Source organism: Podarcis vaucheri, assembly GCF_965113315.1.
Source record: "Podarcis vaucheri genome assembly, chromosome: 9".
Taxonomy (NCBI): Eukaryota; Metazoa; Chordata; class Lepidosauria; order Squamata; family Lacertidae; genus Podarcis; species Podarcis vaucheri.
Genome location: NC_138767.1, coordinates 53,583,655 through 53,596,583, shown reverse-complemented (window position 1 = coordinate 53,596,583; position 12,929 = coordinate 53,583,655). Strand labels below are relative to the sequence as shown.

The 12,929-nt window shown below is 44.7% G+C and overlaps 1 long non-coding RNA gene across 1 annotated transcript in view; it reads right to left on the bottom strand.

Annotated features, from left to right (window-relative positions):
- The window catches only part of LOC309540964, a 56,172-nt gene extending 50,218 nt beyond the window's left edge, over positions 1-5,954 (bottom strand). Inside the window, exon 1 of the long non-coding RNA XR_014223584.1 lies at positions 5,918-5,954. This is a non-coding gene — a long non-coding RNA (uncharacterized lncRNA). The remainder of the gene's footprint in view (positions 1-5,917) is intronic.
- Positions 5,955-12,929: the final 6,975 nt, after the last annotated feature.

Genomic DNA, 12,929 nt, shown 5'->3' with positions numbered 1-12,929 from the left:
TTCCTGGGGACGGACTTCCTCCGCATGTGACCAGAGGTGGGTGTGGCCTCACCTGTGCAGGTAATGAGAAAAGCACAGGGCAGGCAGCCATCTCTCTCTCTCTGCCATCACCTTTCGAAGAAGCAGGATGCCCTCTTGGCTCTCAGCCAAGAGAGGAGAGGGCTATCTTCCTATAAGATAGATTCTAAGTGTATTTTACCTTTTTAAGCCTGTCTGCCGTCTGGGATCATATTGTGAACAGATCGTGAGTAAACTCTTTTATACTTTTATAAAGACTGTGTTGTGTCTTGTATTTTAAGAGGGAACAAAGGGGAAATTACCAGAGTAATTATTATAGAGGTTCTAGCGAACCTGTGCACACGTTACCGTTGCGAACTTAAAGGGGAATGTCTATAAACTCTGCTGATATTTTGGGAACTTGTTAGCACAAGTTGGATAAGGATATAATTAGTCAATATATCCTCTCCTGCACCCCAGAACATTCCCACAAAGGGTTATGGGCCCAGTATTGCATATTTCTGCGTATTTTTGAAGGATTGCATTGGATTGTGATTTTGAGTTGAGTAGTATTTTTCTGAGTTAACTTCCTGGTAAGCACATGGTCCTTTGTTCCATTGTGCAGTGGGGATTAAGCAACCCCCCCTTCCCTCAGAGTTCACAGTGACCCAAGGCAGTGAAGAATTGTTTTGTATTTTGAGATTTTTGAGATTTTTGATTTTAAAATTTTGAGAAATTTTTGAAATTTTGAAGAATTTTCAAATTTTGGATTTTAAGATGGCTAGAGCAGCTTTTGATAGTGATGCAAAGCTAGGAATGCCTGTGATGAATGAGTACAATTTCATGCACTGGAAGCAGCGCTTGATAGCATGTTTAGATTATAAGCATATTTTGGAAGCTTTAAAGCCTCAGCCTACAGGATCGTCTGAGGAAGATTTAGCCAAAATAAGTGCTTGGAAACGCATGAACAGCGAAGCTAGACACATAATTTTGAGTGGACTTCGTGATGAGCAGCTATCATTAATAAATAGTACAGATGATGCATCTCAAATCTTAAGAGATATTGAGCGTGTGTATGGAGAATCTAGCATAAACAGCTTCAGAAACTTGGTGTGTAAATTAACCAGATTGAGGATGAATTCAAAAGAGGAATTCACAGAGCACATCAACAAGTTTACTGAGATTATTCAAAGAATTGATCTGACTCCCAAAGCTTTTGATGAAGATACAAAGATAGCATTTTTGTTATCATCACTTGGACCACGCTTTAGCGCATTTGTAAGTTTGATGGCTCATAGACAAGGTCTGACTTTTAAAGACCTGATTGGTTATTTAAAGGAAGAATGCAGAGATAGAGCTGAATCTCCAGTGAGAAATGCTAGAAGCAAGGACAGCAGTTATGCATCTAGGCAATGTACAAAGTCCAAAGAGATGCCTAAGAAGGTGATTTGCTTCAATTGTAACAAAGAAGGACACATTGCAAAGAACTGCAGAGCTCCTAAAGCAAAGAAACCCCACCCCTTTCAGCCAAAAGGGGAAAAGAAGGGGAAATGTGAATGCACATGGTTACTGCAAGAAAGGAACTTAGCTGTCCAGAATCGTGAAAATAAACGTAACAAATGGATTTTAGATTCAGGTGCCAGTTCGCATTTTTCATATAAAAAGGACTATTTTAATGAGATTAATGAAATAAATGATGAAGAAGGATCTGAAATTGAGATTGCAGATGGCAACATTGTTAAAGCAAAAGGTGCAGGTTCCATGAGCCTGAAATGCAATATAAACAATGAATGCATTGAGAACACAATCTCTAGAGTTTTGTACGTTCCAGAGCTGACCTGCAATTTAATCAGCGTGTCCACTTTGGACAAGAAAGGTTTCCAGGTGACATTTGGAAATGAAGAATGTAAAGTGACTAGAAATGGCAAAGTGTTTGCTCAAGCAAAGCTAATAAATGGTGTATATGAGCTTGATCTTTCAGAGAACCAGTCTGCAAAAGTGGCACATTCCAGCCAGAAGGATGAAGCAGATCTGGACCTGTGGCACAGAAGGCTAGGACACAGGGACGCCAGCGTCATTGTGGATCTACAGAAAAGAAATCTTGTAAGAGGTTTGCAGGTAAAGCAGAGCAACAAAGCTCCAGCAAAGTGCATAAGCTGTATTACTGAGAAGGCTATAAAACCTTCGTTTCCACGTTGTGCAGAACAAAGAAGCAACAAAGTGCTTGACATAGTGCACACTGACATATGTGGACCCATGAATGTTCCCTCACTGGGAAAGAATAGATATATTTTAATATTTCTGGATGACTTTTCAAGATTTTGTGTTGTATATTTCCTCAAAGAGAAGAGTGAAACAGTGGAGAAGCTCCAGGAATACATTGCCATGGTCAAGAACAAATTCCAGAGAGCTCCAGCTGTGTTAATGAGCGACAATGGAGGTGAGTACTGCTCAAATGAAATGCAGGCTCTCCTGGCCAAGGAAGGAATTGCACATGTAACCACAATTCCTTACACACCACAGCAGAATGCCATAGCTGAGAGAAAGTTTAGGTCCATTATGGACATGACAAGGTGCATGCTAAAGGATGCACGTTTGCCACACAAGCTGTGGGCCGAAGGAGTGTACACGTCGGTCTATTTGCAGAATAGACTGCCAACTAAAGGTGCAGAGCGCACACCATTTGAACTTTGGCATGGGAAAGCTCCCAATCTGTCGCACATACGTGTGTTTGGAAGTCCGTGTTACTTCCACGTGCCCAAGGAACACAGACACAAGCTTGACTCCAGGGCAAAAGCAGGTATCCTTGTGGGATATGCTTCTGGAGGCAAAGGATACAGAATTATGGACTTACAAACTGGTAAGACGAATGCATACCATGCGGTTTATTTTGATGAATATGGAAAAGTAGACACTAAGAACACTGTTGTGGATTCTTCAGATGAGTTGGAAAGGACTCAAGAGTTTGTATATTTCCCTTTTGAGACCCCACAAAGTAATTATCTGCCTTCAAGTGTTACAGCGCCCCCTACAGGCGATGCACCAGAAGACGCAGAGGACCAGAACCCTGGCGGCACCAGAGACGAAGATGAGGACTCAGATGGGGACATGCCTGCGTTGGAGGAGGATGAGGAAGCTGATGCGGTCGCAGAACCAGAAGTCAGACGCTCATCCAGAACCAACAAAGGTGTCCCACCAGTACGGTTGTCCTACCTTGCAGGGTCGGCGTTTCCACAGGAACCTTCCACTTGGGAAGAGATACAGGAGATGCCAGCTGCAGAAGCCAGTCTCTGGAGGAAGGCCGCGCAGGAGGAGATGGATGCACTGCATCAGAACAAGACCTGGACACTCACTGAGCTGCCTCCCGGTAAGAAGGCCATTGGCAGTAAATGGGTTTTCAAGGTTAAGAAGGGGTCAGAAGGAGAAGTGCAGCGCTACAAAGCTAGACTTGTGGCACAGGGATTTTCACAGCGTTTTGGTGAAGACTATGATGAAGTTTTTGCACCAACTGTGAGGTACAGCAGTGTAAGAATGCTTTTAAGCATTGCAGCCTCCAAGAAAATGAGGGTGAAACACATAGACATTGCTACCACTTTTCTACATGGGCAGATTTCAGAGGAAATTTACATGAAGCAACCCAAGGGTTTTGTAAAACCACATGAGGCACATCTAGTGTGCAAACTGCAGAGAGGACTTTATGGACTTAAACAGGCTGCCAGAGCCTGGAACCAGAAGTTGCATAAAATGTTGACGCAACTTGGGTACAAGCAAGGCGACGCTGACAAGTGCTTGTACAGTAAGTCAAATAATGGACAATTCTCATATATCCTAGCATTTGTTGATGACCTGATTATTGCCACAGCAAGTGAGAGAGACTATACACAGATAGTAAAACACCTTAGCAAGGAGGTGGAGGTCAAGGAGCTAGGAGATCTCCAGTATTACCTCGGGATCCAGGTGGAAAGAGAAGAGGATGGCTCATTTCTTCTCAGCCAAAGACAAAAGATCCACGAGCTAATTGAGCACATGCAGATGCAAGACGCACATCCAGTTGCTACACCGATGGCTACTGACTTCCTGAAGAATCAGCAGGATTCGAAGCAGTTGCCAGACAACAATGACTACAGGTCGGCGATTGGTAAACTTTTGTATTTAGTTACCACATGTAGACCTGACTTAGCTAATGCTGTGGGGATTCTTAGCAGAAAAGTGAATTCTCCCACTGAGCATGATTGGGCAGGTGTAAAGAGGGTGGTGCGATATTTGAAGAGTACCATGAATTGTAAATTAAGGTTACCAGCCGTCAGAGACCCTAAGTTGGTTGGGTATACTGATGCGGATTGGGCCGGGGATAATGCTGACTATAAATCAACAAGTGGTCATGTTTTCATGTTTGGGGATGGACCTGTTTCATGGGGCAGTTATAAACAGAGCTGTGTAGCATTATCTTCCACAGAATCAGAATACGTTGCAGCAACAGAAGCCTGCAGAGAGATCGCCTGGCTTGATCAACTCATAAAGGACTTTGGGTTGGTGAGAAAAGGGCCTGTCAGCTTGCTAGAGGACAATCAAAGTTGCCTGAAGCTGACGCAGAGTGAGAAGTTCCTGGCCAGAACAAAACACATTGGAGTTAAATACCACTACATACGCCAGATGATCCAGGATGGACTTGTGGAACTATCCTACTGCAGCACCCAAGAGATGACTGCTGACATCCTGATGAAACCCCTACCAAGAGAGAGTTTCCAGAATCTACGTGTCAAGCTGGGACTCTGGGTGGTTGAATAAAGTTGTTTATGTTTTGTATATGTTGTATTGCCTGAGAAGGGGTATGTGGGATGTAAACACAGGAGCAGTCAATGACAACATTCCTAGAGTGTACATGTTACAACAAGGGGAGGGATGTCTGTCCAGCAAACAGGTAAACTTCCTGGGGATGGACTTCCTCCGCATGTGACCAGAGGTGGGTGTGGCCTCACCTGTGCAGGTAATGAGAAAAGCACAGGGCAGGCAGCCATCTCTCTCTCTCTGCCATCACCTTTCGAAGAAGCAGGATGCCCTCTTGGCTCTCAGCCAAGAGAGGAGAGGGCTATCTTCCTATAAGATAGATTCTAAGTGTATTTTACCTTTTTAAGCCTGTCTGCCGTCTGGGATCATATTGTGAACAGATCGTGAGTAAACTCTTTTATACTTTTATAAAGACTGTGTTGTGTCTTGTATTTTAAGAGGGAACAAAGGGGAAATTACCAGAGTAATTATTATAGAGGTTCTAGCGAACCTGTGCACACGTTACCGTTGCGAACTTAAAGGGGAATGTCTATAAACTCTGCTGATATTTTGGGAACTTGTTAGCACAAGTTGGATAAGGATATAATTAGTCAATATATCCTCTCCTGCACCCCAGAACATTCCCACAATATGATTGATTATGTGGGACAGGGCTTACCTGCCCCCCAATATTTTATTCAAGTAGGGACCCCTGCCAGAAACATAGTAGCAAAAGACATGAAACTAGAAACATCTATGAAAGAATAGATAGGTCTTTTTAAGCATAACCAGAGTTAGGCTTCCTTGGAATGAAGGTCAATGGAGAATGTGGAGTCTTTAGGATGTCTGGTTTAATGTACACATATAGTCGTACCTTGGTTCTCAAATGTAATCTGTTCCGGGAGTCGGTTTGACTCCTAAAGCGGTTTGAAAACTAAGACACGGCTTCCGATTGGCTGCAGGAAAGCTTCCTGCACTCAATCGGAAGCCGCAGAAGGCACGTCAGATGTTCGGCTTCTGAAAAACGTTTGCAAACCGGAACACTTAATTTTGGGTTTGTGGCGTTTGGAAGCCGATTTGTTCGGGAGCCAAGCCATTCAAGTACCAAGGTACCACTGTGTATATAACCCAAGCATAAAATGGAAGGACTCACAGAATGAACACTTCGACAGATCTTGCTTTCCCCCATTAGGTTTCTAGGGGAAGCAGGGTTCCCCGTAGCCACTGGAATTCAACCCAGTGTGCAAGAAGCTTCTCTGCCTTTCCAGCTTCCAGTCTTCACTAAGCACACAGACCAGCCCTGTCTCCTGTTCTCTTGCTTACAAGATGATGTCACTTCCAGCCAGGTGACACGGGGAGGGGGGAGCAAGGGAGGCTCGCCCATTGTCTCTATGGCAACACGGCCCACTCTTTAAATCACAGGGCATAAGGCACTTACAGGCCTGACTAAGGCCATTATCTTAACGAAGGAACTGGCTTGACCAGTTTGGCAGGTTTCCCCTACTATGATCACAGGCTTGGTTGCGGCCCATAGGTATCATCCAGGCCAACCCCCAACCATATCACAGTACTTTGCTTCTTAATGCACAAATATAAAATGAAATTTTATTACTTCCTTACATTTTGGGGGAGGTGAGGGTGCTTTTCTTTCCCATTTCTTTGACAAGAAAGGTGGAGCTCTTTAGATGGCAACGTGTATCATAAAATCATAGAATTGTAGAGTTTGAAGGGACCATGAGGGTCATCTAATCCAACCCCCTGCAGTACAGGAACATTTCCCCCAAAGTGGGGCTCAAACCCACTACCCTGAGATTAAGAGTCTCGTTCTCTACTGACTGAGCTAGCCTGGGGGTCTGCCTGCTCATTCTGCTGAATGGAGCTCTAGACTTCAGCCCCAAGTCCTGCACCACGCTGACCTTCAAGCTCAACATTTTCCTCACTATTTTCTTCCCTGCCCTTCTGCTTTGGTGTCACGATCCCGTTCCGTTTATCATCTGCAGCTCTTCCTTCTTTGCCCAGCCTTCTTTAATAGCCAATATTTTATTTTGCTACACCCCATTAGCTTCAGTGTTACATCCCTCATGGGCTCAGCTTGGCGACTCTGCGTTTTGTCACTGCAAATGCCAGAAATATTCTTTACAAAGGAGTCGTTATAGACTCCCGTGTGTAAATGTGCACGAGCTGCATTTCTGTGCATATCTGCTAAGGTAAATTCATTTTTTACAAGCAGCACAAATGACACCTAACCTAAAGCAACTATCAAAAAAGCATTCATGACTGTATATACAACATATCACTTCAAGCCAATGCATGATATTAACAAATTCACCTCAAAGACTTCAGATGATAATATCGGCAATCTACAGAAAAATTGAAGTGTGTTTTTAAAATTATGAAAAAAGTAACATCCACACTCCATTCCAATAGCATATTCCTAGTCCAATGAAGAACGAATATGTCTTTAAAACTTTGAACAGCAGTGTCTCTATACTTCATATAATAAAAATGCCAGAGATGTTTTAATCTCTTGCCTTCCTTGGTAACTTTGAAAAGGCTGTCTAACAAAACTGCCACCTACAAAAGGGTCCTTCCAACTATAGGACAGATTAGATTGATTAGATTAGATTATTTGAGCCACATTCACCTCATACATTTAAAGCCGCTTTAAACACCCATGGCTTTCCCCAAAGAATTCTGAGAGCCAGTGCTTTTTTTCTATTAAAAAATGTTTAGAGTTACTCTCCGTTTTATAGTCCAAATCAGGAAAAATAAATACAGTAAATGGACAAAAGTATGGGGTATGTGTAACCCTGTGTCCCCCCCCCCCCGAAAAAAGCACTGTTGAGAGCTATGGGTTGCTGTAGATGTTGAGAGTCGTTAAAGTAAAGGTAAAGGGACCCCTGACCGACTCTGGGGTTGCGGCGCTCATCTCGCTTTATTGGCCGAGGGAGCTGGCGTACTGCTTCCGGGTCATGTGGCCAGCATCACTAAGCCACTTCTGGCAAACCAGAGCAGCGCACGGAAATGCCGTTTACCTTCCCGCCGGAGCGGTACCTATTTATCTACTTGCACTTTGACGTGCTTTCGAACTGAGAGTTGTTAGGAGGTTCCTATTTCCCTCACAGAGCTACAATTCCCAGAGTTCCCTATGAACAGAAACCACTGTGAAAATTGTACCTGTGGGGGGGAAATAGAGGCGTCCTACCAAGGTTAAGCATCTGGAGGTTTGTACTAATGGCTGACTCACAATAAAGGGTTAATACATATCTTCGCAGCTGTTTTAATCAACAAATACTTTGTTATTCATTTCAGTTGTTGTCTTCCTCCATTACACTAAACCACAACCCTCCTTTCTCTCCTATTCCCTCATGACTGAAAGAGGGCGATTGGAGATTTTGCTTCTGTCTTCAATTAACTATGGTTTGCTGTTATGACTGAATCAGACATAAAACACTAAACAAAGGGTGTGTGTGTGCGTGTGAATGTTTTGTAGGGAGCCGCCCAGAGTGTCTTGGGCAACCCAGTCAGATGGGTGGCATATAAATAATAATAAAATTATTATTATGTGCAAACCAGGCCAATGTGTTTTGACAATGGGAACAGTGATCCCTGTCATATCTAGAGTGACGCACACAGTTGTACCGAAACATATTTATTTATTTATTGTAAAAATAGGGGCCTACTGATTTCACAAAGGAAAGAGACAGAGGATGGGATCCAAAAAGCCCAAGGATTTAGTATTTAAGCAGCAGGTTTCTCATGCCATATTTGAAAAATGCTGTTTGTTTGAACCCCTAGGGACAGGGGAAGCAGTGGCATCACAATGGTGGACGGGGGGGCAGTGTGCCCCGGGTGCCATGTCTGGGGGGTGACAAGAAGGCACCCCACCGGGGCAAGCAGCGACACGAGCAGCCATTGCGCCGCCACAGCCACACGTGGAGGATCCTCCATTCACGGCTGCAGCCAGAAGCAGAAGATCCCGGCACCGGCAGCAAACCGCTATGCACAGCACATCTGTGGCGTCGCATGCATGCACTGGACGTAACGCCGCCGCACATGTGCTGTACAATACGATATGATATCTTTATTGTCATTGTCCCATACAGAACAATGAAATTGAAAAATCTACATAAGACATTCAAAAACCCCTAAAAACTCTGAAACCCCATTTTAAAATACAATATACAGTGGTACCTCGGGTTACATACGCTTCAGGTTACAGGCTCCGTTAACCCAGAAATAGTGCTTCAAGTTAAGAACTTTGCTTCAGGATGAGAACAGAAATCGTGCTCTGGTGGCGCAGCAGCAGCAGGAGGCCCCATTATCTGAAGTGGTGCTTCAGGTTAAGAACAGTTTCAGGTTAAGAACGGACCTCCGGAACGAATTAAGTACTTAACCCGAGGTACCACTATACTCCTATAGAGACTCCTTATACTGCGGTTAAAACCAGAATTGTATTTGGGTAGAAACTGCACATGCACCATACATAGCGGTTTGCTGGCGCCGCTGCTCAAGCACCATACAGACGGTGGTGGGATCCCTCTGTCGCCGCTACAGCCGCGAACAGAGGATCCTCCATTTGTGGCTGCAGCCGTGAGCAGAGGATCGTGGCACCATCCATATGGCACTGGAGCGGCGGTGCCGGCAAATCGCTATGTACCGCGCATGTGCAGTGCCGCTACTTACAGCACATGCACTGTACATGGCAACGCCACACCTGCGCTGTACATAGTGGTTTGCCGCCCCGGGTGTCACAAGGCCTTCGTTTGCCCCTGAGGGGAAGATGCCTTACGCTGAGTCAGAACATTGAGCCATCTAGTTCAGTATGGTCTTCACTGACAGGCAACAGCTTTCCAGAGTTTCAGACTAGGAGACATTCCCTGTCCTATCTGAAGGTGCTATGGATTGAAACAAGGATGCTCTGCACACAAAGCAGATACTCTGTTGCTGAGCTACATCCCTTCCCCTTCCTGTTTCAAAACTACTTTGCCATGTGATATAGAAAGCTGCTGCTAAGGAATATAACCGCAAAACGCCCTCAGGCTGTACAGTTGTTTGGATCCTAGCTTGCACCTAAAGAAAGATTCTCTTCTCTTCTCTTCTCTTCTCTTCTCTTCTCTTCTCCTATTCTATTCTATTCTATTCTATTCTATTCTATTCTATTCTATTCTATTCTATTCTATTCTATTCTATTCTCATCCAGAAATCCTGTTACTAATTCTGACTCCACACCCAGCCTGAATTAAAGTCTCTATGGACTGAATGGTTAGCCTGTTTATGTCAACTAAGATGCTAAGAATAAGCTCAGTTCAATTTTTGGAAGTCTATAGTTATACAGCCTGAAAATATGAAACAATACTATATTTTTCTTTTTGCTTAATGGTTATCTCGTGCCAAAAGGCATGAGAAGTAGGTAAACAAGTGATGTTTCACTCACCAGCAGAGAGAGACGTATAATATTTCATGTGACTGACACATTTATATACACTCAGCGATGTGAAAATAAAATAGATTGGTATTGATTTTTACTTAGATCCTACTTGGATATGTGCCTTTATTTTACAGTCATTGACCTTTCTATGATCTCATTTAGAGCAAGGAATTCAGCACATTCCGTTTAATATATAATATTGCTCTAAATGAACATTTCTGCAGAGTTCATTATCGGTCTAATTTACATGGTAATAGCCTTATCTGAGGTGCTATAACATGCTAAAGATTGTGTAGAGACCAAGCCTACAAAAACTAGGCATCAAACTGCATTACTATGAGATATATAACAAGCCTGTTAAAATGATGATCAAGAGCTTTTAGGAAAATAGAAAAGGTGGGCAGGAGAAAGAGCATTCCCTATAACTTGGGCAGGGATGGGGTTAGGTAGGCTGGCCCCCACCAACGGTGCAGGCCCTGGGTGGAGGAGAATTGTATCTCTCCACACTGATTCATCTCCTTGCCAAGGGTGCAAGGGAGCCTAGGTATTCTTCTCAGCTTGGGGTACCATCAACTTTCAAGTTTCCCTGCACAGTAACAGAACATGTTTTGAAGCTCCCATTCAGTTCTGTGGCATTGGGTTGTACCATTAAGGACTAACTGGACATTACTAAATGCAAAATAAGGTGGGAGACAGACCAGGTTTCTGTAACATAGATGCCTGAAGTTGCAGGAAGGAAATTTACATCTTTCCCATTAAATCTCTCCCCCCCCACCTTTGTTTCAACATGAATGTATGTTGACAAAATCTCTCGAACGCTGTAAAACTGAGGAATCGGTTCCATTAAGAGTATAATTTCATGCATTTTTCCGCTATAAAAAGTGCATTTCACAGTGCAATTGTTAAGCTATGAAGTAATATAAATCCCTCATTTAGCAGTGGAGGGTGGGGGAAGTTGAAGGTGGGTGACGAACGCTAGAGCTGTACTTCGGTGCAGCTGAGGAGTACCAGAGTATGTGCACATTCTGAGGTCTATGAAAAATGTCTCCAATGAATGTAAGTTGTGGTGTCAGCATCTTTCTTCTCAGTGGGAGGCTGAGGAAGCATATACAGTAGTCTTTTTAGGTTATGTCCGGTGGTTAATTTTGCAGAGATTCTTGGGCACAACTCTTAGTCGATATATCCTCTGCAGTGAAAGCCCTGCTCTCTAAATCCAAATGTATCAGGGGTCAATTGTCTGTGGTTATTCCATGATGAGGAGTGTTCTCGAAGCTATCAGCATGAGTTTGACCAAACTGTGAGAGGCAGTGAAAGACAGGAGTGCCTGGCGTGCTCTGGTCCATGGGGTCATGAAGAGTTGGACACAACTAAATGACTAAACAACAACACTTTCAACTTTCAACAGTTCTGGCTTCACGATTTGGGGGGGGCCCTCACACTGGAAGAGGTGGGGCATGAGACCCAAGACTTCTCCCAGGTGACCGCTAGTATTCTCAGAGTGGAGTGTTTCAGCATAGTGAGAATGACAGTAGTGCTGGCCTAGGCAAAGGCTTGACCTCACTACCATCCACAGCTGGCCTTTTTGTTATCACTTCTCATCCTCCTTGACTTGTTTGGTTTGTAAACCAAGCTGTGTAGCACAATGGGGTCCTGCAAGCAATAGCTAATGATGAGGTGGGGTGACGGCGCTTCATTGCTGCTTTCAAGAAGAGGTGAGGCGGAAAGTAGGTCAGCATGGTGGAAACGCACGTGCGGAACCAATCTTGTGCTCCTGCCTGTGCATTTTATTAAAAGCAAATTTCTATGCTTCCCTTCACCTGAAAATCACAGGGTGGTTTGCAATATAATATTTACATTTAAATGAATAAACACTAACATTAAAATATTACAGTGTAATATTTACACTTGCGCACCTCCCTGCCCCTCTCCCTCCTGATAAGCTGCAAAGACCCAGCTGTCAGGAGGTCAGGTAAGCCCCCACTGCCCCCCCCACCTTTCACTGATGCCTGTCAGTCCTGGTGCAACCTGAGATCCAGTTTGAACCAGAGATGGGTTGTTGGCGGGACAGATGGCTAGGCAGGGGATTTCCCACCTGTTTCCTATTACAGTGGTACCTTGGTTCTCAAATGCCTTGGTACGCAAACAACTTGGAACCAGTGCCGGATTTACGTATAAGCCAAACAAGCTATAGCTTAGGGCCCCACTCTCTTGGGGCCCCCCCAAAAAAATTAAAGAAAAAAGCTGGATGTACATTTCCCAAATATAAGACAAAAAAGAAATAAAATAAAACCTATATACAGCAACAGTGGCAAATGGCTTTAGATACTTACAGCAGCGTAGCGTGGGTTATCAGCACCTGGGGCAAGGCAAGTAATTTGCGCCCCCTAACCCGGGGCAAGGCAAGTAATTTGCACCCCCTAACACCTAACCATGGTCATTAATACGCCAAGACGCGCGTCTTTGGGCGTCGCGGCGCAGCCTTCTCGGTCTCCCTCCCCGGCCCGGCTAGTCCCGACGCAGCTTCTTTCTGGCGCGGGGAGGGGGCTTCTTTCTGGCGCGGGGAGGGGCGGCTCTGGGGCCAGTGCGTCGGCCGGCCTCCGGCGCGGGTGGGGGGGCCCCGTCGGGGCGGGTGGGCGGTCTTGGTGCGCAGGCACTAGAGCGCCGCTGATGGCGCGTTTGGCGGGCTGCGCGCGTCCAGACAGCGACCCGAGCCTGGGCGGCGTGGCGCTTGGTG